Source organism: Podarcis bocagei, assembly GCF_964188305.1.
Source record: "Podarcis bocagei genome assembly, chromosome: 1".
Taxonomy (NCBI): domain Eukaryota; kingdom Metazoa; phylum Chordata; class Lepidosauria; order Squamata; family Lacertidae; genus Podarcis; species Podarcis bocagei.
Genome location: NC_138125.1, coordinates 29,814,282 through 29,839,142, shown reverse-complemented (window position 1 = coordinate 29,839,142; position 24,861 = coordinate 29,814,282). Strand labels below are relative to the sequence as shown.

The 24,861-nt window shown below is 43.9% G+C and overlaps 1 protein-coding gene and 1 long non-coding RNA gene across 27 annotated transcripts in view; both read left to right on the top strand.

The window, feature by feature from the left end:
• The window catches only part of NRXN3 (neurexin 3), a 1,270,857-nt gene that overhangs the window by 676,778 nt on the left and 569,218 nt on the right, over positions 1 to 24,861 (top strand). The window lies entirely within an intron of this gene.
• The window catches only part of LOC308575988, a 77,188-nt gene that overhangs the window by 51,978 nt on the left and 349 nt on the right, over positions 1 to 24,861 (top strand). The window contains exons 2-3 of the long non-coding RNA XR_014002994.1: positions 23,553 to 23,628; positions 23,774 to 23,823. This is a non-coding gene — a long non-coding RNA (uncharacterized lncRNA). The remainder of the gene's footprint in view (positions 1 to 23,552; positions 23,629 to 23,773; positions 23,824 to 24,861) is intronic.

The following is a 24,861-nucleotide window of genomic DNA, read 5'->3' as shown; positions in this document are numbered from 1 at the left end:
GAATCTGGAGTATACATCTGAATTGGGACGATGTGATTAAAGAGGCCATTTAACTACAAAATGTTGGAATGTAATCATTGCTAAAGGTGCTGTGGCAGACAAGAACACTTCAAGTTGCTATCCTGTTGTTGATGCTTTCTTACCTACCCTTCACCAGAAGGTTTTCAGGTTGGTTATAGCATATAAAAACGCAATAAAAACAGTGAGAAGCAGCCCCACTAATCAACCCCAATTCAATAATCTATATAATCAATAATCCTATATATTACAGGAAGGACACCAAAATCAATATTTTGGTTTTCAAGCACCATGGTAAACAGATGCATCTTCATCAACCAGGAGAACCTGTGATGAGGTCTTGCCACATGCATTTCTGTGAAGAGGGATTTTCCCGTTCATGGGCCTGTCACAGAGAAGACCCTCTCACAAGCTGCCAACCCCTACCCTAAACCTCTGAGATTGGTGGGCCCATCCGAAGGGTGTCCTCCACTGAACATTATCCCTAGGCTGGTCCGCAGGGAAGGGGGCCCTCTTTTCAGGTATTTGAGATTCAGGTCAATTAGGGCTTTAAACATTAATGTCAGCTCCTTAAATCGGAAACCAGTGCAGCTGCTTCACAGCAGGTATTATATGTGTTCTTGCAGCCATTCCCAGCAACAGCCTAGCTGCTACATCCTGCACCAGTTGAAGCTTCTGAACCATGTTTAAAGGTAGAACACATTGCAGCCAACATTTTTTCGAGGAAGCACGGGACTTTATCTCCTTGCCAGTGCCCTCCTGCAGTCAAGTACTTATAGAATCGTAGAACTGTGGAGTTGAAAGAGACCCCAGGGGTCATAGAATCATAGAATCATAGAGTTGGAAGAGACCACAAGGGCCATCGAGTCCAACCCCCTGCCAAGCAGGAAACACCATCAGAGCACTCCTGACATATGGTTGTCAAGCCTCTGCTTAAAGAGCTCCAAAGAAGGAGACTCCACCACACTCCTTGGCAGCAAATTCCACTGTCGAACAGCTCTTACTGTCAGGAAGTTCTTCCTAATGTTTAGGTGGAGTCTTCTTTCTTGTAGTTTGGATCCATTGCTCCGTGTCCGCTTCTCTGGAGCAGCAGAAAACAACCTTTCTCCCTCCTCTATTTGACATCCTTTTATATATTTGAACATGGCTATCATATCACCCCTTAACCTCCTCTTCTCCAGGCTAAACATGCCCAGCTCCCTTAGCCGTTCCTCATAAGGCATCGTTTCCAGGCCTTTGACCATTTTGGTTGCCCTCCTCTGGACACGTTCCAGTTTGTCAGTGTCCTTCTTGAACTGTGGTGCCCAGAACTGGACACCTGGGCCATCTGGATCAACCCCCTGCAATGCAGGCACCACTACTAAAGATTCCCTGACAGGTGACCACAGTATCTGCATTTAAAAACCTCCAATGAAGCAGAGCCCGCCACCTCCCGAGGGAGTCTGCTCCATTCTCAAACAGCTGTTACTGTCAGAAAGTTCTTCCTCAGAGTCTCCTTTCTTCCCTCTTTCCCCTTTCTCCTCTTCCTGGGGTTTGGTTTCTTCATTTAAAGGCACAAGAGGGTCTCTGTCCCACAATAACAGAAAGGCTTGCTCTGCTAAGCTACTGAGAACACAGTGGCTTATCAATGATGTTGGCAGGGACTTGGACACCGTCACGCGATTACAGGGTCCTTCTATGCAGGACTGTCTGGGGTAGTCCAAGTTGTGGGGAGGGTCTCAGTTCACAGAGACCTCCTGGAGAGACTGTCAGTTTCTGGCAGAGATTCTCAGCTGGAGATGCAAGAAATGTCCATCAAACAGGCAGCCTGGGAGATCCTTCAGCTGCTTGCCTGCAGCTGCTAATCCAAACCCCAAACAGCCTAGGCGTTAGGGTTGGTCTTGGTGAAATATCTTTAAGAGCTCCCTTAAATGGCAGCTCCCCACTGCTAATGCATGGCGTTTAGCATGAATTATTTTATTTATTTATTTAGCAAAAATAACCTATCATCATCTGTCATGTCACTATGTCCCGAGAGGACAGGCTAATCTATCCTGAGCGCAATGCTGCTGTCACTGATTTGTGCTTGGTGAGGGCTGGTGATGTCCAGATGCACCTCAGTCGCTTCAGATTTGCCACATCCCCTTCTCTCTCTCTCTCTCTCTCTCTCTCTCTCTCTCTCTCCTCCCTGGCCTTCCAATCGGCCTCATAGGAGCCTCTCCAGCTTCCCAGTTGCACTCAAACATGTGCCTTTTTTCCTTTTGGCATCCCTCTACCTGTTGTGCTGGAAAGCCACGTCCTGCTGATCTGCAGCTAACCGGGGTGGGGGTGACTTTTGCTTCACTTGAAGTGCACTGGAGTGTGAAAGAGCAAGGCCACAGGAGGGCAATTCTGGAACCCTGCAGGCCACACACAGACACTGACTGTCAGCACTTCCCAGTTAGTGCCACTAGATGAGCAGCAGTTTCCACTGAGCTATCTATATCCTGGACGCTTCTCCAAGAGCCCGCACAAGGGAAAGTCACAATGGCAGAGACAAGTTCATCTGCCTTGTTCTTCTCTAGCTGTCACCGGCTTACCGCTTTCCCCTTGTCTCCATTTCTCCTGTGTTGCAATTGTCTTAATTTAGCCTGGGCAATTTGCAGACCCTTTAAATCTGCCAGTGCAAGAGCTATACTCTCCATTTTAAAGCTAATCTCTGCCCTTTTCCTCTAGGTTTGCTGTGTTCCATTTTTATCTAAGGGCTAGTTCCAATACCATTTCTCCCCCCCCCTCCCCAAACTATGCCTTTAAGCTCCTTTTAAAGATGTACAAATGAAAACGAAGAGAAAATGGCTGCAAAATCTAAGACCTTGAAAGCTGGAATGAACAGAAGTGGTGGATTAGCCTCGTCACTCAAAACAATTTTTTTTAAATTTATTGCATTTTTATACCACATTTTTCTCCAAGGAGCTCAAGGTGCCTTACGGTGTTCTTCCCCACCTCAATTAATCTCCACAACAACCCTGTAATGTGGATTAGGCTGAGAGGAAGTGAGTGTTCCCAAGGCCACCCAGTAAGCTTCAGGACTGAGTGGGGATTTGAACCCGGCGTTCCCAGATCCATCACTCTAAGCAGCATACCACATTGTCCTTCAGCCAGCTGCATGTATTTGCCGCACAACTAATCATTGTGCAGATGACAGGGCTGGTCGTCTTCTCTCTCCTTTCCTCTACAAAACTTAGCTGGGGTGGGGAAACGAGAGCAAGAAAAGGCCCACAGGTAATGTCAAGTATTGATTAGTGAATCAACATCATGTGAAGCCTTTACTAATGGGCCTACCACATACCTTGCTGCAGGGGTGTCCGGTTATGGTACACTCAATATGTTGTTGGACTTCCATCAGCCCCAGCCAGCATGTCATTTGGACTTAATATCCCTCCTTTCACTCCCCTTATGGAGTCTCAAAGCGGCTAACAATCTCCTCCCCCCCCCCAACAAACACTCTGTGAGGTGAGTGAGGCTGAGAGACTTCAGAGAAGTGTGACTAGCCCAAAGTCACCCAGCAGCTACATGTGGAGGAGCGGGGAAGTGAACCAGGTTCACCAGATTATGAGTCCACCGCTCTTAACCACTACACCACGCTGGCTCCCGGCTAGTGAAGGATGATAGGGGTTGTAGTCCAACAACTTCTGGAGGGTCCACATTGGCTACCCCTGCTGTAATGTAACTTAAGGATATGTTAACTGCAATGATGCATTTAGCATCACATGTCCCTTTGGCCAAAGAACTATGTGTGTGCAACTGCAATCATTGCACGTTCTTTCCCCATTTACCCAGCCTCCATTTCTCTCTGCTTCCTCCATTGTCTCCTATGACATTGTCTAGATTGAAAACCCCTTGGGGCAAAGACCTTCTGCACTTGTAGAAGCTCCTGTGCATTTTGGATCTCTGTGAGATCAGGAGGCTCCCTGTCCCAAGGCAAGCATATCTGTGCATGCTCTCCCTTCCCCATATCCTTATTTAAGCCCCAGTGTGAATGGCTGAGTGGGGCTAAAGTGTGGTGCCAAACTTTTCAGGCATTAGTTTGGCGAGTGTCTGCTGCAGAGCAAGAGAGCAGGTCCAGAAGACAAAGTAGGACTGAATCGGTTTGTATAGTTTGCATAGTAATGGGCTTATCAACAAATAGTATTTAAAAAAACCACACACGAAACGGGGCAACAATATTGCAAATAAATCCACATCAACAACTGTATATATAATAATGCCATAAACTAATGCAAAAGGCTAATGATGCATACAGTTACAGATCTATAAGAGTTCTAGGAGACAACAATATATTTAAGGGGGGAAATGAAATGGCTTCCAACTATATGTCAATATAATAATGATAGTGGCCTGCATTTGTATAAGGGCTACCTCCTAGAACCTTTACATTTGTGGCTTTATGGATCATTAGCCTTTCGTATTGCTTTGTTGTATTGTTAGAGATACAATTGTTATAAACAGCTGATATGAAATCACTTGCAATATCAGTCCTTTTTGTGTGTATTTTGGTAAGAACATAAGATGAGCCTGCTAGGGCCCCTCTGGTCCATCATCCTGTTCTCACAGTGACCCAAAAGATGCCCAGGGGAAGCCTGAAAGCAGGACCTCAGCAGAACAGCACACTCCCCACAGCAGGGATGGATTGTGGTATTTCAACTTTCAGCAGCACCCTGTGCAAGGCCAAAATTCAACACCCGGCCCTGCCTCTCGCCTTCTGTTCTGCTCAATTCACTGTGCCATTGTTGTGATGTCCTGCACCGCCCCCTCGGTTCAGCGCCCAGTGTGGTAGAACTGTTGGGATGCTGCCAGGGAGACAGAGGCATCAGGCAGGCCCCCAGTTGTCCCCGGATGATCACCGGTCTCCTGTGGACCAGCATCAGTCAGTTAGCGACACGAGCCTCAGAGACATTCCAAGACCCATGCACACCCTTTCAGCAGTCTCCACAACGAAAGATGCAGACAGGAGAGCATATTTACAGCTTTATTCAACGTAGTTCAGAACAAAGGAAAAACATGACTGCTTGCCTCCGTGTCCAGGAAAACAGCCAGAACAAAAGCTGTATACAAACGGAAGTTCCCAGAGAGCTGGAAGTAAACAGGCATGTGACACACAACAGCCTGTTCCCTTTTAAGGTGGAACGGAACTATTTCCTAACAAGAACCACTCAAGCTTCCCTATATCTGCCTCTTTTGACAGGCATACTGCCTCCAACAGTGAAGGCAGAGCGTAGCCATTGTGGCTAACCTTCCAATATTCAGCTTCATTGGATTTGCCCAACTTCCAGTGTGATGGGAGAAGGAGAAAAACTTTTCTCTGTCCATATTCTCCAGGCTGTGCATGATTTGATGCACTTCTACCATGTATCCTCTCACCTTTTCTCTAAAGCAGAAGGCCCCAAATGTTTTAACATTTTCCTTCTGCTAGTGCTGCAAATAACATTGCCATCAGGGCAGGTATTCACAAAACTGCACTTCATGTCTGCATACATTACATGTTTATGCGTGCACAGACCAGGGCTGTGACCTCTCATGTGCAGAGTTCAAAAGTCCTTGGAGAAGCACAATCACCTGGGCACTGTGAATGATCCAAGATTGTCAGTATGGGTGCTTAGATGAGAACAACCAATAATTTCTCTTAAAAAACTGAGGCAGAAATTGCTCTTTCTCAATCACAAGCTCCCCAGCAAACTCTGGATCTTGATTGTGTGAACAAACCTTTTCCTGTTTGGGAGTTAGCTATCTGAGCCACTAGAAAATGGCTTTAGGAGGTCAGCCGCACTGGGTCAAGGGGTTAATCTCCCATGCTTGATTTCGTTTTCCTCCTGTGCATTATTTACCCCTTCCTGGGGAAGCTGCAGGAAATTTAATGCTGAGAGAGAGAGAGAGATTAGCAGTCTTGTCAGGAAGACAGCAGATGGCCCAGGGCTGCAGCCCAGTCTGTAGAGAGAAGCTCCCTGGGATTCCAGTGCCGATTTTTTGTTGTTGTTGCTGCTGTTGTTATATATCTGTATGTTTGCAGAGAGATAATTGCACCCAATGATGGAGTTTGCTTGCCCCATCTTTTCAATCCTGTAGTGTGACTGCTGCTCTATTTTCTACTTGGCTGGGCTTTACTGCAGACCTGTCGAGCCATAGCTCACTCTGATTGATTTTTCCCCCTTTTCTTCTTTAAGAAAAGAGATTGCCAAAAGCTGGCGTTATGGCAATGCAGCCAAAATGCATAATTAGAAGAAGTCAGTGGGAAAGGGGGGAAGGGAACACCCTCTGGGCAGACCAAGCTGTGCCCGCCCTACCTAAGCCACTGTTTTCTTTGCCTCTTGTGAGCTAAGAGCTCTCCCAGATGGTGGCTTCGCATTCTCTTGGTTTGGCACTCCAGGCAGGTCCCTTGCTCTAGAATACCTCCAAACCGATTGCGGGAAAGGTAACCATGCATCAAAAGGTGTGCATCCCTTGAGAGGCAGCCACCCTCTGCTTGGAGTCAGACCACACCCAGCAGGAAGAGACAAGGAATTATTGAATATCTTGATTCTAGTTACAGTGAGCAAGGAACCACACACTGATTTCGGCTCAGTGTCATTTCATTATCTGCTGCGCTCTGAACAAGATAGGGCATCCTGGCTGGCGATGCTGGCAGAGTCCACAAATTGCAGGCTCATCACATAACTCTTCACTGCTTGTCATACTCATTATTGTTACAAGTTGGGCACCCTTACTAGAAATTCTTACACTCTTTGTAATTAATAATGTGATGTATTTTGAGCGGATCTCCTGCTTATGCACCTGCTTGGTTTGCATTCATCAAATGAGGCTGGCAAGGTTCTGGCACATGCTCAGAATTCGATGGCTCTAACCCCTTAGTCATTCTGGATTTGAGAAATCGGCCTTCCTCCCTTTCTATTAGTTGCATTTTAGTCTAGTCTTGGTATTTTCGTGGATTGGTGGCTGATGGCTTCCTGATTCCAATCCAAATTCCACCCATTCCCGCAATTCCCGCGTCTACCAAGAGCCCATGATGTCGCTGGCAGTCTTCACTTCCACATGGAGACAATGATTGAGGATGGGATAAGAAATATAAGAAGAGCCCTTGTGGAATAGACCAAAGGTTCATTTATTGGCCCACCAGATGCCCATAGAAAGCCCCAAACCAGGACCTAAGTGCACTAGTTACAGATGGGTAGCCGTGTTGGTCTGCCATAGTCAAAATAAAAAAATTCCTTCCTGTAGCACCTTAAAGACCAACTAAGTTAGTTCTTGGTATAAGCTTTCGTGTGCATGCACACTTCTTCAGATACACTGAAACAGAAGTTGCCAGATCCTTCTATATATAGAGAAGGTGGGGAGGGGTATTACTCAGAAGGGTGGTGGGAATCGGAGATTGGCAGATAGCTGAGATGCTCATCTCAGCTATCTGCCAATCTCCGATTCCCACCACCCTTCTGAGTAATACCCCTCCCCACCTTCTCTATATATAGAAGGATCTGGCAACTTCTGTTTCAGTGTATCTGAAGAAGTGTGCATGCACACGAAAGCTTATACCAAGAACTAACTTAGTTGGTCTTTAAGGTGCTACAGGAAGGAATTTTTTTATTTTGACTAAGTGCACTAGTGACTCCAAGCAGCTGACATTCAGAGACATGCAAGCAGCCACTGATATCCTCCATGAATTTGACTAACCCCCTTTTAAAGCCAGCCAAATTCACCTCTTGTGGGAACAAATTCCAAAGGTTAACTATACACTGTGTGAAAAGGGCTTTATTTTCTCTGTCCTGAATCTTCCAACATTCAGCATGATTGGACAACCCAAATTCTAGTATTATGAGAGAGGGAGCAAAAATATCTCCTGTCCACTTACTCCACACCTTATATAATCTTATATACCTCAACCATGTCCTCCCTGATTCACCTTTTGCCTAAATTTTACAATCCCAAATGTGGCAACCTTTCTTCATAGGAATGTTGCTCCAGCTTTTGTTTCATTTTGATGGCTGTTTTCTGAACCTCTTCCAGCTCCACAATATCCTTTTCATGGTGTGCTGGTCAGAACTATACAGTTTCCAAGTGTGTTTGCACCATACATTTGTATAACGGCATTATGCCATTGGCAGAACAGAGGATGTGCAGTACTGAAGCAAGTGACTGCTGTTCAATGGTAGCTGCTCACTGCCTGACGGGGGAGACAGACACTGCGGCTGCCAATGCCACTTGAGCTGCTGGTGCCTCCTGATTCTCCAATTCCCAGCATCCAATCATGGGCTCTGAATTCCAGGATTTGTGAGGCACAATGAATTTCTATCCTACCTGCACTTACACTAATGCTCCCAAGTGGCATTGAGAGAATATACGTGCACCAAAACATTAAGAGCAGAATTAAGACTCTAAAAATTAGGTCTCTGTAGTAAAATGATAATTGGTAGTCCAAATTGCATTTGAGCTGGAAGGAAGGTGTTGCACATCATTAGTATTGATCATTAAGTTCAGCATCTATCGGTCAGAAAGGAGCTCCAATTCCCCAGTGATAACAACCACTCAGATATGCAGTTTGCACAATGGGGCCTTCTTGATATGGTTACTTACAATAGTATACACAGAAGATGCCCTTGTTTGTTGGGTCATCATTATCAAGGAATTGTGGTTATTGTGTGTTAATTGATTTATAAGCTAGTGAAGGCTCTTTGCTGTGATTGATTCCGGTGATTACCAATCCTACAGGGCAGTTTGTGAAGACAATTGATCTTAAAGAGATAGATAAGCATGCTAAGAAAGGTGCCCAGGTTGACTCTGTGTATGGAGAGATAGTTTCCTCCTAGGCAGACTTTCCTGTGAGTTGAAACAATTAGTGGCAGGCAACACACAAACAGGATTCAACTGAAAAACTTTCTAGAAAGTCTGACATCCAGGTGTCTTGGGGAACATTAGAATCCCCAGGCTCCTTGGCACCAGTTATACTGCTGTGCTAACATTCCAGTAGGTGTCTCCTGCCTCTGCTGCTGTTGCTGTACTCAATCACATGTGGTAGAACAATTTCTGTTTACAAAATATTTAATATCTCCAGAGTTCCCTTGCATATAGGAAACTGACTTTCTAAAAGGCTGCCCAGAACTTTTACTGCCCGGGGCAGCGAAAGAAAGAAGCAGTTTTGCTGGAAGTTAATAATAGCATTTTGCTATTATATGAAGTACCTTAAAGACTTAAGTTGATTTAGATCTTGTTGATCTAGTTAATGCTGACAAGTTGACTTTGCACTGGTTCCTTTTAACTGGATTGGATCAGGGATTAGGATAAACCATCTGCAAGCATTCTCAGTTGGCTGAGCAATTATCGCTTCAGCCAGACTCGGCAATAGATTTGAGGCAGCAATGAGGAGATTGGGGGGGGGGGGGAATGCAGAGACATACACTCTAAAGGAAGAAAGATACTTGCATTCCTGTGTGACTCTTTGGTTGGGATAAGTACATCTGGCAGAGTAAGTGCATTGACACAAAAGGGGGTTGGCCCTTCTGTACCAACTTTATTAGGAAAAGAAAGAGGAGAAGGAGAATTGGGGTGGGAAGAGAAAAGGGGCAGTTAAAATATTGCATCTTTCTATTTCAGGAGGCATAAATCTCTCAGCTCAGAAAGGGATGTTGTGTGTGCATGAGGGAAGGAGGGAGAGCATTAACGCTAATGCATCACAGTGGACAGGTCATTCCGCTGAACGCAGCTCGGCTCCTGAGCGTTTGGAGATTAGAAGCGGCAATAATTTCTGGCTGCCCTGCTTTATGTTAATGTGGCAGCTTGCGGTTGTATATTTCTGCTGAGAGGGCCACTTCTGCCAGGTTTAATTCTAACTGCAGCGGCAGCATCGAGGGCCCCTTTCATTGAGAGCAGCCTATCGCTGGTTTAGACTGCTATCAAAACAAAGTACAGCTTGACTGCTGCCCTGGGCAGGGAAACTCCTGTTTATTTGCTCTTAATGTGTGGGGTTTGAAGCAAGTTGCAGATGTGGAGTGCAAATTAAGAGAGAAAGTTTACAGGAATCCTCAGATTCTGTTGATACACGCATCCTAGTGTACTGAGCTGCAAGGAGTTCCTGCTTGCTCAGGTCTGGTTCCCTTTGGAAGAAGGTCACTGGAGATGTTTTGTAATATTACAGCTGTTTGTGTATATATACATAGATAGATACATAGAGGCACAGCATAAAGACACCAGCCGAAGTCCACTGGGTAAGAAGACCCCTGGCTCCTCTAGCTCAGTATTGTCTGCACACTAACTGGCAGTGGCTCTGCAAAATTTCAGGCAGGGAGTATCTCCCAAACCTGCCTGGAGATGCCAGGAATTGAACCTGGGACCCTCTTGCATGCAAAGCAGATGCCCTACCACTGAGCTACAACCCCTTCCCACTGCTCCCATGTCAGATTCCCAGGGAGATAGGCTGCACCTTAAGATGTGTACAAGGCCCACACTCAATTCTCTGTCTCTTTCCCTGTCTCAATCAAATGGCAGCCTGTTGCCCCCTCCCTCTGACTAGATGCTACATGCCGAATCAAAGGCAGGATGCCTCCCAGTATCAGCTTCTGAGGAACAGCAACAGGAGCTGTTGCACTCATAACTTGCATGTGGGCTTTCTATAGACATTTGGTTGGTCACTGTAGGGAATCAGATATGGAACTAGGCAGCCTTTGGTCTGACCCAGCAGGGTTCTTCTTATGTAATCTGGATCAGTTTTCTGACCATCACCTCACCCAGGGTGGTCCAACAGCCAGCCCAAGGGCCACATGCAAGGTCTTTCTTAGCAGCCCTCAGGAACTTTTGATGTCCCCCACCAGCCCTGGCAGGGTCCTTGAGTGCTCCAGCCTCCTTCCAAAAGCCTAGTTAGCACTTTCCCAGCTTTGGTGGGACGGCTCAAGGATCCTTCCAGAGCCTTGCGCCTCCTTCCCAAAGCCTGGTCCCTCACTTAGCTCACTTATTTTGTGAACTGCCCTGAGATCTGCAGATGAAGGGTGGTATACAAATTTAATAAATACTACTACTAATAAAAATAATTTGGAAAGGCAGCATGAGGTCTGGAGGGGGCATCAAATGTTGGCCATGCTTCCCCCTCCCTCTTGCACAACCAGGCATTGTGTGGCCTGCAAGTTCCGTGTCAATATACTCTTGCAGCCCTCTTGGCATTGAAAGTTGGACCGCCCTGACCTAGACTTCTAAGGTCCCTTGGAATATCACAAGCTATTGATGCTCCTTTGTCAAATCCAGGTATTGCCTCAGGGCAACAGGCACTAGGAGGTTTCACAAATCTGATAGGTAGCCCATAACAATACAATGGTTCTCCCTGTGTTTAATATAGTAAGGAAATGCAAACAGGAGAATAGCCTTGTTGGATCTCCAGCTTTCTAGTTTCTTCTAGCCAGATGCTTCTGGATGTTCAGGTGCAAGGCATGATTACAATCATAGAATTGTAGAGTTGGAAGGGATCCTGAGAGCTTTTGTTTGTCCTCAGCAAGTGGTTCTCAAAGGCATATTCGCTTTGAACATGGTCCTTTGTCTATCATAGTAATAGCTATACTGTAACCAAAATAAATAAATCAATTTCAGCCCCCCCCCAACTTTCTTCTCAATGATTCTTTCCACCTGTAATGCTCATGGCAGCTATCCATTTGCACAGTTGCCTGATCTCACACAGAGTCTGGGAGGAGGAAGGTGAAGGGAAACTCCTTCTCAATTTCACACTGTTTAGAGTTACTTCCATGAGCTCGATGATGTGCTACATATTTTCATCCATGTGTACATGGAAAAACCTGATACAATCAGAATCCAATTTGATTATCCCCTCCCACCTGTGCCCCTTTGAGAGCCACCACATAAACACAGAATTATTTTTGGCATTTCCATATTGGTGGCCCAAGGAAACCCTGCCGGTCCTCTTCCAGTGATGGAACCCAGGGTTGCTCCAATTTTCTGCATCAGCCATTGACACAGCTTAAGGATTTATGTCAAGTAAGAGCTCCTCTGCATTCGCAGAAAAATAATGTGCAAAATCACACTACAGAGGTGTAGTTTCTTTCTCTCTCTCTCTGACTCAGATTTGAAATAAACATACTTAATGGGAACTGTGGCTTGTCAACCTGGAAACTGCCCTGCTCACTTGCTGAGACTCTCATCCATGCTTCCAAACGTGTAAGGAGAGAAGAGAATTCATAGTGCTCCCACAATTATCCAGTGCCTCAAGCCTCTCATTCAGGGTTCCTGAGAGTTATAAACTGCCCCAACAAAGAATCTGTGTAGCCCTGGAAAGAAATGGCTTGCCAAGTAGGCTTCATACAAATGCTAAACAGCATTGATGATTACAGCAAGTCTTGTATAACACTGAAGGCCCATGGCAATGGAACGGAGAGATGTAGGTACTTGTCGTTAAATTTTACTTGTTACATATTCCAGTTTATCTGAATTCTGAAAGATTTTGAAAATAACGCCTTTGACAATTTTTAACCCCATACTTCAGTAAAATGATTTAAATCTCCAAATACTCCCCCTCCCCACTGGTAGGAGCTGTGTTGCAATGGCTGTGCTGCAAAGGCAACTATGAATCAGGACCTGCAGGCAGAGATGACACAAGAATCCCCATCAGTGCCTGAGCAAGAATCCCAGCACCCAAAGCTTTGTTTGCTGAGAGAAACATCTCAAAGACTTGGAACATCTGAAACAAGACACATGGGGCTTGATGGGTGTTCCTTTGCATTGTCACTGCATGACTTGCCACTGAGTCTTCATCCTCCCGCTTCACCTTCTCTGATCTCATCCCCCCAGTAGAAAGTGGGGGAGAAGGAAGCAGCAATGAGGCAGGACTCATCCCTTTGGCACCTGGTACAACCCTGCTCTTTCTTTTTGCTTCACAACTCTGCAAACACCACAATAAGCAACGAGTTGAGACACGAAGGGGCTGGTCTAAGGGTGCTATATCTGTGCCAGAAATAAGTGCACACTTTGCCTATCTCCTAACAAGAGGCAATTGAAAGTGATATGAATCCTGAGGCTACAAGGCTGCCTTGGGCAAAGTTTGCTGTTTGTTACTAGGTCATGCAGCTGCAAGATGAGAATGAAGAACAGAGGAATTGCCTTGCTAGGTCAAACCAGAGGCCTGTCTAGTCCCAAACTCCATATCTACCAGTGGCCTACAGTACCATTTGGAGCAAACACTGAATTATGTTGTCTTCTGATGCAGGCAGAACCTACCATTGTCTATAGTAAAAGTATACCAAATGTGTGTTAATAGCAATAAAACCTAAGTTATCTAACCTTGCTGCTCCCTTCTTCAGCCCCCCTCTAGAGTTGTTCTTCCCCACTTCACCCCTCAAATGAGGAACGGTAAAAGAGAGTCTTTTGCAGTGCTTGTTTTGGTTAGAATAAGTACAGTAGTCCTGCACTGTGCAAGCATTTGATACAAAATTAATGCTTTTCTTGCTAAATTTATAATTTATAAAGAGTTTCTGAAGTGCTAAAACTGCTTAAAGGGCTTTTTCAGGGGTGGAGGAAACTTGTCAGTCAGATTTATGTCACACAGGCCAGTTCAAGGAATAAATCTTCCAACCATAACCTAAGGTGGATTGTGAAGGTAGCAGACGTATCGGAGTCTACCGGGAGTGGCTTTGGCAGACTGAAAGTTGCATAGCACAGGAGGAATTTGAGCATGAAGTAGTGGATTCTCTCACATCCCACTGCTGTAGTCACTTTGTGTTCTCTTTAAGTGTGAAAACTGAGCAATACATGGCATAAGTGATGCTGCCCTCATAGTGAGTCAGACCATTGGCTCATCTAGCTCACTTCCATTTACTGGAAGTTTCTCCCATAGCTCAGTGGTGAAACAAGTGCTTTGTGTGGAAAAGGTCCCAGCTGCAACCCTTGGCATCTCAGAGGAGGGTTGGGGGAAGACTGGTGAGTTAATGCCAGACAGTGAACTCCAGGAGTGAGAAACCTCTGGCTCTCCATATGCTGTCAGACTCCAACTTTGATCAAAAGCAGTCAGCGATAGGCAAACTTATAAAATTTAATTTTGCTCAGTTGCTCATTATTCCCATCATAAGTTCAGGTCTCCATATTCCCCATCAGTTGGAATTTTCTTTTTAAAAATAAGTCCTTATGAAAAGGGGGGGGGACATCAACAATTTAGTGTGAATTTCACCTAATACGTACATTTTTGCAAAGCAATTTGCCTAATACAATATGTTTTGTAGGTTATTTTCACTAATGGATGCATGTTTATGCACACTCTACTTGAGTATATGAATTTTTGTACATGACACTTGACCAAAGAGCTGCATTGCAAAATTTGCATAGAATCACAGTATAGAATCATAGAATTGTAGAGTTGGAAGAGACCTCGAGGGTCATCAAGTCCAACCCCTTGCAATGGAAGAATTATCAGCACGTAGTCCCCCATCCAATTTGAAACCATCCCAGAACCTGTTTAGCTTTGCAAATGTGCTAGAGATTTTATTGCTGCACCAGTAGTTCATCCTTTCATTCATGTATTGTTTCAGAAAGTGTGAATTAGGCAAGCTCATCTGTAAATGGAAAGTGAATTGAATTTCTGCCTCACCCCTAGTCTGGGCTCATGGGAGTTGTAGTCCATCAGCTGGAGAGCCAAGGTTGCCCATCCTTGCTAGAAGCGATGCTGAGCCACATGGACCAATGTTCTTCGGAGTGCTTAATCTATGATAGCTTCCTTTGTTCACCTCCAGCTTGCCAGGGAGAGGCCTTTTCAGTCCCAATATTCCAAGATCCTTTTAAACTAGTGATGCCATGTATTGAACCTGGAGCCTTCTGCATGTAAAACATGTTCAACCACTTAGCTACTGACCCTTACATCCCATGAGGGTGATGAGCAATGGAAGCTAGGTGTTAATGGGAAATTTGATCAAACTGCATTTACAACTGTACAGTTGCTGCTGCTGCTGCTGCTGCTGTTACACTTACTTTAGATGTCTCCATCAATGTACATGTCTCTGTACACAATTAGGATAAGAAGTTCTACCCCAAAGGTTGTGCCAATCTAAAAGTTAGCATTTCTTCATTTTTCCAGAATTTGTGTAACAACCACCCACATTTTGCTCAGTTTATTGGACGATACTCCCCTATTCCACAAAAATGACCACAACTGCAGCAGTGTTACCTGGCTGCTTGAGTTACATGTTTCTGCACTTTACTTTCCCCATGAAAATGTTATGTCAGTGATCAATTACATTGTAAATGCCCCAGTAATCAGAGTAATAAAGGGCATTTATGAAGATCTAACCTGAGTAATAGGGAAATTAATCAGCTTTAAAAATCTGTATTGACTGAGGAGCCACTTTGCTTCCTCTAGAAAAAGGAAGGAAGACCTATGTGTTGGAAATTATAAACACACTCATCAATTTTTTTAAAAAATTGACATTGCTAGGACTCTGCTTTGCGAGAAGCAAAAACTATTGGATTCAAGAGCTGTCAGTTCAAGGCCTTTTGCAAGCATCAAGCTCATTGGACAAGAGGGCAACTTTATGTGCAAAAAAAGATGTGGCAAGATGTGTCTGGCTACTTCTTTTCTGTACCCCTAATAAATATTCCTCAACAGATGATGCTTTCCCCCTTTTATAAAAAGCCCCACATTTGCAAAGCTGGAGGTTCTACATAACAGGAGAGTCTCTGTGTAAAAAGCTGTGAAAAGCTTCAGAATTACATAAAAATACAGGTTTGGCCTAAGTCATTATACTGCTTGAGGCAGGGCAGTGAGTGAGGCACACACCCAAGTCAGGGTACCCAAGGCTGGTACCCAAGGCTGTCAAGTCACTTTGGTACTTGGGACAGAGGGTCTCAGAAGTGGCTCTCTCCCATCCAGGCAGTTAAAAAAAAACCCATTTGTTGTGCTTTCATGACTAATAATAATAATAATAATAATAATAATAATAATAATAATAATATATTATTTATACCCCGTCCATCTGACTGGGTTTCCCCAGCCACTCTGGGCGGCTTCCAACCAAATATTAAAAACAATACAGCATCAGACATTAAAAACTTCCCTAAACAGGGCCACCTTCAGTTGTCTTTTAAAAATAAAATAGTTGTTTATTGCCTTGACATCTGCTGGGAGGGTGTTCCACAGGGCAGGCGCCACTATCGAGAAGGCCCTCTGCCTGGTTCCCCGTAACCTCACTTCTCGCAGCAAGGGAACTGCCAGAAGGCCCTCAGTGCTGGACCTCAGTGTCCGGGCTGGATGATGGGGGTGGAGACACTCCTTCAGGTATACAGGACCGAGGCCGTTTAAAGGTCAGCACCGACACTTTGAACTGTGCTCGGAAACGTACTTGACAGCAAATATCAGATGCCTGAGGTGGTCACTTCACTCTGTCTAATGGTAGGGCTGGCCCTGATAAAACAGCAGCTGTTCTTCAGGTCAAAATGGAGATGAACTGATGCAGGTGGATGTAGAGCTCTTATATTCTGGGACAGCAAGATCTCCTGTGGGTTAAAAATGGCAGTGCTGTTGAGGAGGGATTTGCACAGGATATGTCTAAGCAGGTCCTCGTGAACATGAACATGAATGAGGGAAGAGTCATGTATTCTGGACTTTGCCTCTCAATCTCCCATGAGACCATGGGAAAAGTCATTCACTTTTCTGTGCCATGGACTCCTCCACTTGGAGACTGGGGTTAACAGCTGGGGCATCTCCATTGAGAGTTGAGTTTAAACTTTGGTCGAGGAGCTGAACTACTGCCCTTTCTCCAGTGGCTTTTGCAGCAATTTGAAATGAGTTCTGATAAGTGAGGACGAAATGAAAGTGGCTTTGCAAGTTTTGCAATGTATCCCTAAAACTGCTACAGAAATAAAAGAAAGGAGCGCCTTGCCTATTAGCACTGTTGCTCATCTGAAATCCACCCACACGCCGGGAGGCATCAAAATGGATTATGTGCTAAATGAGGATTGTTTATATTGATGAAGATATTCCATTTTTGAATTACCCATTAAACTGGTTCATTTTGTTAATTATAAAAGGGCATACAATATATTAAGATGACTAAAATATCAACACTTCCAGCCTTCCTACTCAGAGCAAGCTATTCCCAGGGGAAAATAGTACAGACAGAGGGATTTAACCCCCTGCTTTTTTGTTTTGCTGAAATTCTTTAATTAGTCATTCCTTGTTTGTAAGAGCAAGTAGAAAAATCAAGATTGTTGGCTGATACAGTAGAATCATGATAGGTATCATATATTTTAAACATGCATTTACTGATGGTGTTCCTCCATTTATTTTTCAGCGGCCAAATGTCTAAATGAATCAAGGGTTCCTGGTATGGCTTCTGCCGCTGCACCCACCTGTCCATTTGGACCAGAGATGGGGAACCTGTGGCCCTTCAGATGTTGTTATACTCCAACTCCCATCAGCCCACATGGCCAATGTTCAGGAATGGTGGGAGGTGTAGACTCTCCCCCCCCCAATATATATATATATATTGAAGACCACAAGTTCCCCAAATGTGATTTAGCTAAATGAGGAAGTGCTGGAACTATGCTTTCTTTTGGGAAGTTAAGGATTAGAATGAGCTGAAATTTGTAGCAACAACATGCTCATTTTTAGTAATTTCACTTTAAAGCATTACAGTGCTGATCCAAAATTACATTTGAAACCAAACCGCTGAAAAGAAGAGCATATTTACACATTTTTCTCATGGACATTTTTTGGAATTGTAGCAGCTGCCTACCTTTGCTGTACTCTTAGCATTGGCTGGGTTCTGTGCTGTGTGACGGTTCCAAGCTGGTACTTGTTTGAGGAATAAAACAGGCTGCAATCTAGAAGCTTGGCACAGAACACATGGCTCAGGCTGATAGATAACACTTTTGTTAATAGTTTGTGCAGCAGTGACACTTCCTAAACCAGTGTGGAGCCAGTGTGGTGAAGTGGTTTAGTGTTGGACCAGGGTTCAAATCCCTACTCAGCCAAGGAGCTTGCATTAGGCCAGTCACTCACTGAAATGTCATGGTCACCTGTAACTGAAATGTGAAACTTGATGCAATATGCAGGCCCCCCATAAAAGGATTATCAAAAATGAATTGCTATGACAATACCCATGGCCAAAATATATAACTAAATAGGAAAACTATTTTCTGTAGTGAGAAAACTGCATGACATTCTTAGACCCTGAGAAGCTGTTGTATTTGAAAATGAATTCTAATTTCTCATCCTAGATGATTTTCCTTCTCACAAAGTATTATGACCCTTTGGTGTGAATTTCTTAATGAACCAGAGAAGCCTGTTCTATGAGAATGGCTGTGCCTGCTTGTGTTGAGTCGATACCTTCCCCTGCCATCTGTCCTGTTGCGACTGGGAGGTTGCAAAGTACTTTTCATGCATAGAATGTGGAACATTCTAGTACAGACACTGTACTAGGAGTCCTACGGCCAATAGGAAAACAATCATGCTGAAGGGGGGTGTCTCTGTTTTAACTATGTGCCTTGGCATATAGGTGACGTGGTGCAAGTTGCACATCAAGATACAGCTCATTCCATACCATCCAAGATGTTGAGGCAAAAAACCAGGCTACCTGTCTTCTGGGGCGATGCCCCCACATGAGTCACGTGATGTGCACAAGATCATGGCCCAGAAAGACACTTTACTTCAGGGCTGTGCTGTCATGGATTCCAAAAATTCATGTTTTGGGGCACTGTGTGAGATCACACACCCAAAAAAGGGTATCTTATGGGGTGAGAGTGTAGTGACCAAAACCACATGCTTTTGGGTGACATGCTCTTGTGTGAAAAAATGGGGTGTCCTGACAAGGACAGTTGAGGGGTATGTTGTTTTAGCAACCTGTGCTTTTGCATTTTTGCAATCACTGCCTAAAAGTGGCAGATAAATATGTAATTGCAAATATGCATTTCTTTCTTTTGTTGTTGGTATCAGTCATAGGTAGGCAATGCTGACCAGACAGTTAATGGGATATCATTGAATCCCCGCGATGGGGTGAGCTCCTGTTGCTCGGTCCCTGCTCCTGCCAACCTAGCAGTTCAAAAGCACTTCAAAGTGCAAGTAGATAAATAGGTACCGCTCCGGCGGAAAGGTAAACGGCGTTTCCGTGCGCTGCTCTGGTTCGCCAGAAGCAGCTTAGTCATGCTGGCCACATGACTTGGAAGCTGTCTGCGGACAAACGCCGGCTCCCTCAGTCTATAGCGTGAGATGAGCGCACAACCCCAGAGTTGGTCACGACGGGACCTAATGGTCCTTTACCTTTTGTAAGCAGTTAGAAATATGAGTAAGGAAGGCCTGCCAGACGATGGCAGCTTCTAGGACCTTCCTAACACTCTGCTGTTGCCATTTCCCCCTACTACAATGGAAACAATATAAGAATACGAATATTTATCTTTTGTTATATCAAACATTTACACTTATAAAAACAGCAACTTGGGTTATGTGTGCATTCCATAATCTAACACAAGTCAAGGGGATGATTTCTACTTGACTCCGATTAAAATGTAAAGACAAAAAACTGTCAGATTTTTTTAAAAAAATTAGCACATTAAAAGGAAAGAAGAACAAATCTCTGTGTTTGTGCATGTGCCTGCCTTCTGACACCCCCTCAAAGAGAGGATTGTCTTCTATAAAGTAGGAAATACATAACCAGTGCTATTTTTCTAGAAAAAGAGATGCCAGAGTTCACCACGAACTTCTTCTCCCTTGTTCTCTTAGAATGGTAATGGTGCCCACCTGAGAGGTATAAGAAATAGGCTCCTGTGAGCTCCAGCTGAAAAGAAACCCCCACAACCCTGTACAATGACACTCCAGTTTGGCCAAGGCAAGCAGAAATCTGAGGATAACTGTTTGTTCAGGAGACAGACAAAGTAAGGGGTGGTCAGTTCCCTAAAGCAGGCTTCCTCAACCTTGGCCCTCCAGATGTTTTCAGACTACAGTTCCCATCATCCCTGCCCACTGGTCCTGCTAGCTAGGGATCATAGGAGTTGTAGGCCAAAAACATCTGGAGGGCCGAGGTTGAGGAAACCTGCCCTAAAGCATAAACAATCAACAAAGTAGTTTCTTTAAAAGCGTTGGAGGCTTTCCCTGCCTCTCTCTGAGATACTATTGTGTGTGTCTGGAAGGCTGCTGAATCCTCTCTTGGGTATAGAATTCTAGCAACAAGATATCACATTACACTGCAATTAGAGCTGAAAGAATTAATCAATTAATCTGTGTGATTAATATATTAAGTCATAAACTGCACATTGAGCATGTAGATTTTTAATTGGACCTGTTGTCAGCATTATTCTAAACAGTTTAAATGCCACCCCTGATTTGCACAATGTGTTTAAGATTATTTAACAAACAATTAAGTATTTGTCAGTTGTTTGGGTCCTCTCTGCAATAATCAGTGTGCTGAACATTAAAATTGAATTAGTTTCCTGTTGTTGTTGTTTTAGCACTTATCCTGCATGTCTTTCTTCCAAGTAGTTGTGTGTTGAAAGGATGTTAACATACGACACCCTCTCTCAAGCTGGTGCTCATTTTGAAGAAAAAGTGCACCATCCCTGGCAATTAATTATGCTGCCCAACTAAGTGGATGGAGAAAAGGGTTTCTCCCTCACTCATAATAATAGAACCGTGGACATCCAATAAAGCTGAATATTGGAAGATTCAGGACAGATAAAAGAAAGTATGTCTGTGAAACTAGCTCTGGCAGGAGGCAGTGATGGCCACCAGCTTAAATGGCTTTAAAAGCAGATTAGGAAAATTAATGGTGGACAAGGCTCTCAATGGCTACTACTTCTTATGTTCAGAAGAGCCTGCGGAATCAGGCCAATGACTCAGTATCCTGTTCTCACAGTGGCCAATCAGATGCCTATGGGAAGTCCTCAAACATGATCTGAGCTCAACAGCACACTGACCACTTGAGATTCCCAGAAACTGGGTATACTGCCTCTGACAGTGAAACATACCCACCATGACTAGAAACCATTGAGAGCCTTGTACTCCACTATGCAGATGGAAATAGGAGTGGCCACCATGCAATTAAATTTTCCCAAGGTCACCAGTGGAATTTGAACCTGGAATTTCCTAGCTTACACTCTAACCAGGTGAGATGCAGAGATTCATGTTGGCTGGATCACACAGTGTTATCACTATCCTGAGTGTAGATCCTTATGTAACCAAAACAGTGCCAGCTACACACAAGAGGGAAAGTTGGGCATACCCCCAAGGCTGAAAAGAGCACCAGAAATCATTATGGTAAAAAATAAAATAAAATCCCCCAAACATCTCAGTGAGCCACTGACTATGAAATATTGACTTACTATTGGGGGATAAAAATGGGAAAGTGTTGGTGTATGGAATGGAGTGTCCTGGAGAGGGGCATAGTTTGCAGGCTAGAACTATGAACAAGGGTACTCCAACATTTGTGGGCTGTTCATTTTAACCTAAAAGCATTCAGGGGGAGGGCAGGGGCAGGGGAGACTTCAAATTTGATTAGAGCAAGATCACTGGAGGAGGAAGGGGGGTCTCCAATCCAACCCTCCCTCCCAAAGCTTCTGTTATGGTGGAAAACCTACAGGTACTAAGGAAATTTAGAGCTCCCTGTGGCTGCATGTAGGTAACAAAACCATTGGGCGTACCCATTCTTTGCCCTTAACTTCTACATTATACTGTCTGCACCAAAAGTATATTGAGGAGAAACTCATCAAGATCACAGGTTCAGCATTCCAGACATCAGACAGAGAAGTGAACAGTTATTTTTAGGTAGGCAGTAGTTCTTGAATTATTTATTTCTTTAACTTGCAATAGTCTGCTTTGGTTTGCTTGTGTTAAAAGCTTGGTGCTTTCTTCCCTTGCCCATGACCACTGCTGGTGTTATACCTTTATGAGTGTGTGATTATGTCTGCCTTTGAGAGTCTTTTCTCATACACTTGAGCAGTTCCACGATAAAAAAATAATAAGTTTTATTAAGCAGCTGCTCAGTACTGCACATATGTAAACTTTCCATGTAGATAATATATATAGAGAGGGTTAAATACAAAGAGAAATTGCTCCAAGACAGTGTCCTAGTAGTGCGGCTTAGTGGAATTGTTGTGTTGGAAAACGAGGGTTTCTCATCAAGTTACCTCCTTAATATTTCTATTCCATTTGGCCTGCAAAAAAACCCCCTCCAAAACTTCACTGATAAGCACACACACAAAAACATTTCTGATGTATTTCCCAGTCCTCTGATATTAGGTATGGTTTCTCCACCTCCCTCTTATCATATGAGTGGCACCATGGAAAGCTATACAGCATCGCTGAGAAACAAAGGGGAGGGGGAGCTTCACTTTTGACTCTCCGGCCAAATGTTGAAACGCCTGGTTTTTGATGTAATTGAAAACTGAGTGACACAACCTTTTCATATTCAGCAGCTCCCCTTGGCTAATGCCCATGACTTGTCATTTTGGACATGAATTTCTTGCTCAGATGGGTTTGGATTTAAATAACATTGGCTGCTATATCTTTCCTGTTGCTTCAGTGTTATTTTTCCCATGATGGAGCTAAACCAGGTGGTCCCTTCACAAAGGCTTCCTTCCTTCCTTCTCATTTATATTGGGCAGTATTCAATGCTAGTCTTACTCAGAGCAGACCTGTTGAAATTAATAGGTCCTTTGATTTCAGTTGGGCTACTCTAAGTAGAGCTTAGTTGAAAGTAACACATTATCAACGAATTATCTATTTCAAGAATATGTTCCTATGTTTATTTTCTAGTTCATTAAGATTTTATATTTTACTAGTTTGCTATTACGTTGTATTTTCCTTCTCATAGAATAAGAAGAAAATAAAGGGGGGGGATTGCTTCTATGGAGCTGAGTACTTAACTGGTCCAGAGAGAAAAGGTGAAGGTTCTGTGACTCATGGGCCTTCACCCCTGCCAGCATATTGGAATGAAACATTATTTCTTTTTGGCAATCAAAGACATATTCATTCTGAGCCCAGTTTGAACTAATGAACACTTTTAGCAACCATAATAACATACAGAAGACAGAACAGTTCAGTGCCACCCCAAACTCTATGTTGGAAGAGTGGGTTTCAAAGGAAGTGATAAATGTTTGTCAAAACATGAACTTCTAGTCCTTGTGATTACAAGAGAAATGCATGGCATGTGCTCCCATTGTGCTGTACAACTTTTTGTTGCTGCATATAACCAGGTCCACTGTGACACACATGAAAAGAAGCCTGAAGTTCAGGAAAGAGGATCTAGTCAGTGTGGGTGTAGTGGTTAAGAGCGGTGGACTTGTAATCTGGTAAACTGGGTTCGCGTCTCCGCTCCTCCACATGCAGCTGCTGGGTGACCCTGGGCTAGTCACACTTCTCTGAAGTCTCTCAACCTCACTCACCTCACAGAGTGTTTGTTGTGGGGGAGGAAGGGAAAGGAGAATGTTAGCCGCTTTGAGACTCCTTCGGGTAGTGATAAAGCGGGATATCAAATCCAAACAACTCTTCTTCTTCTTCTTCTTCTTCTTCTTCTTCTTCTTCTTCTTCTTCTTCTTCTTCTTCTTCTTCTTGTCTATTCCAGGCTAGGAAGTGGCTGGTTGCATGGAGAGGAGAAGATAACAATATAGAGGCACAATTTTTATAAAGCTACACAAAAGGTAGAGGAGCTAGAAGAAGAGTCTAGAAATAAACATACCTTCCAGTAACCCTGCTAATTCAACATTCATCCTAATTTAAATTCACAAACCTTACATGGTGATTAGACTATGACTGGTCATCACTGAGCATCCATTATGTTTGCAGGGAGGTTATACAACAATGAGCATTCAACTTATTTGCTTACCTTGATACAGGTATGTCTTCCTGTTTTTCATTCATTCATCCCACACTTTTCAATGCATTCCCCTGTCACTTTCCCAACTGCAGAAAAAGCACTTTAATCAGAACAATTTAATTCACTTCAGTTGTGCATACCTATATTTCCCAGTACAGGTGCTTGAATCACTCCTGTACTGTGGTGACAGTCCAGAGGCACCCAAAGAGAGTAAAGACTGTGGGCAAAGAAATCATGGTGGAGATTTAGGTGTAAGGAACTGATGGCATAAGAGACATATGTATGAATGAGAAGTTTATTTCAAAACTGAATAGTAGCTGGAAGCCAGGGGTTTGGGCCAGTAGCAAGGAGCACATGAAAAGCAACAGAATTACACTTAATTTGTTTTGTCATTTTTTTCAAAGCAGTCTAAAAATGTGTTAGCTGCTTGGAATCTGCTGGCAATAGCAAGGCACTGTGCTGCTAAGTCCAAGGGATTCTCTGCTTCAGGCATTTGATCAATTCTGCGTAATGGGAAACTGACACCCACTGGTTTCATAGCACACAGAGCCCGGCAGGACAAAGAGGTCAGGGCAGAGAGTTCCCCGAATGAGCCCTTTCAGGTAGGCAGAAGATGGCACAGCGACCTGTTGACTTTGTTTGTTTCCTGCTTCAAGGCTGTTTGTGGAGACAGATGGCTTTCTATCTGATAACAGATCAACATGCTGAAACGAGAATAGTCAGGCTCTGCATGTGGGGCTATGGCTCTGTATGCAAACGCATGTGAACAGATGAACCTATTCATCCTTTTTAGTTTATCTCGAAAAAGAGATCATTTTCTTTGGAATGAGATACAAAATTGCCCTCTTTTCCTCCCTGATGAAATACAAGCTTTTGTGTTTGCCTGCTGCACATAAAAATGCTTCTCCCCATCCATCTCAGCTACTAGTGTATGCACCTCACAAGTATTATATCTTTCTGAACCATGTGATAAGATGTGTTTATGGGGCATCGTTTTTTTTATTTCGCACACCTGATGTACACCTGTACATTTTAATTTCCAAAACTCAAGGAAACC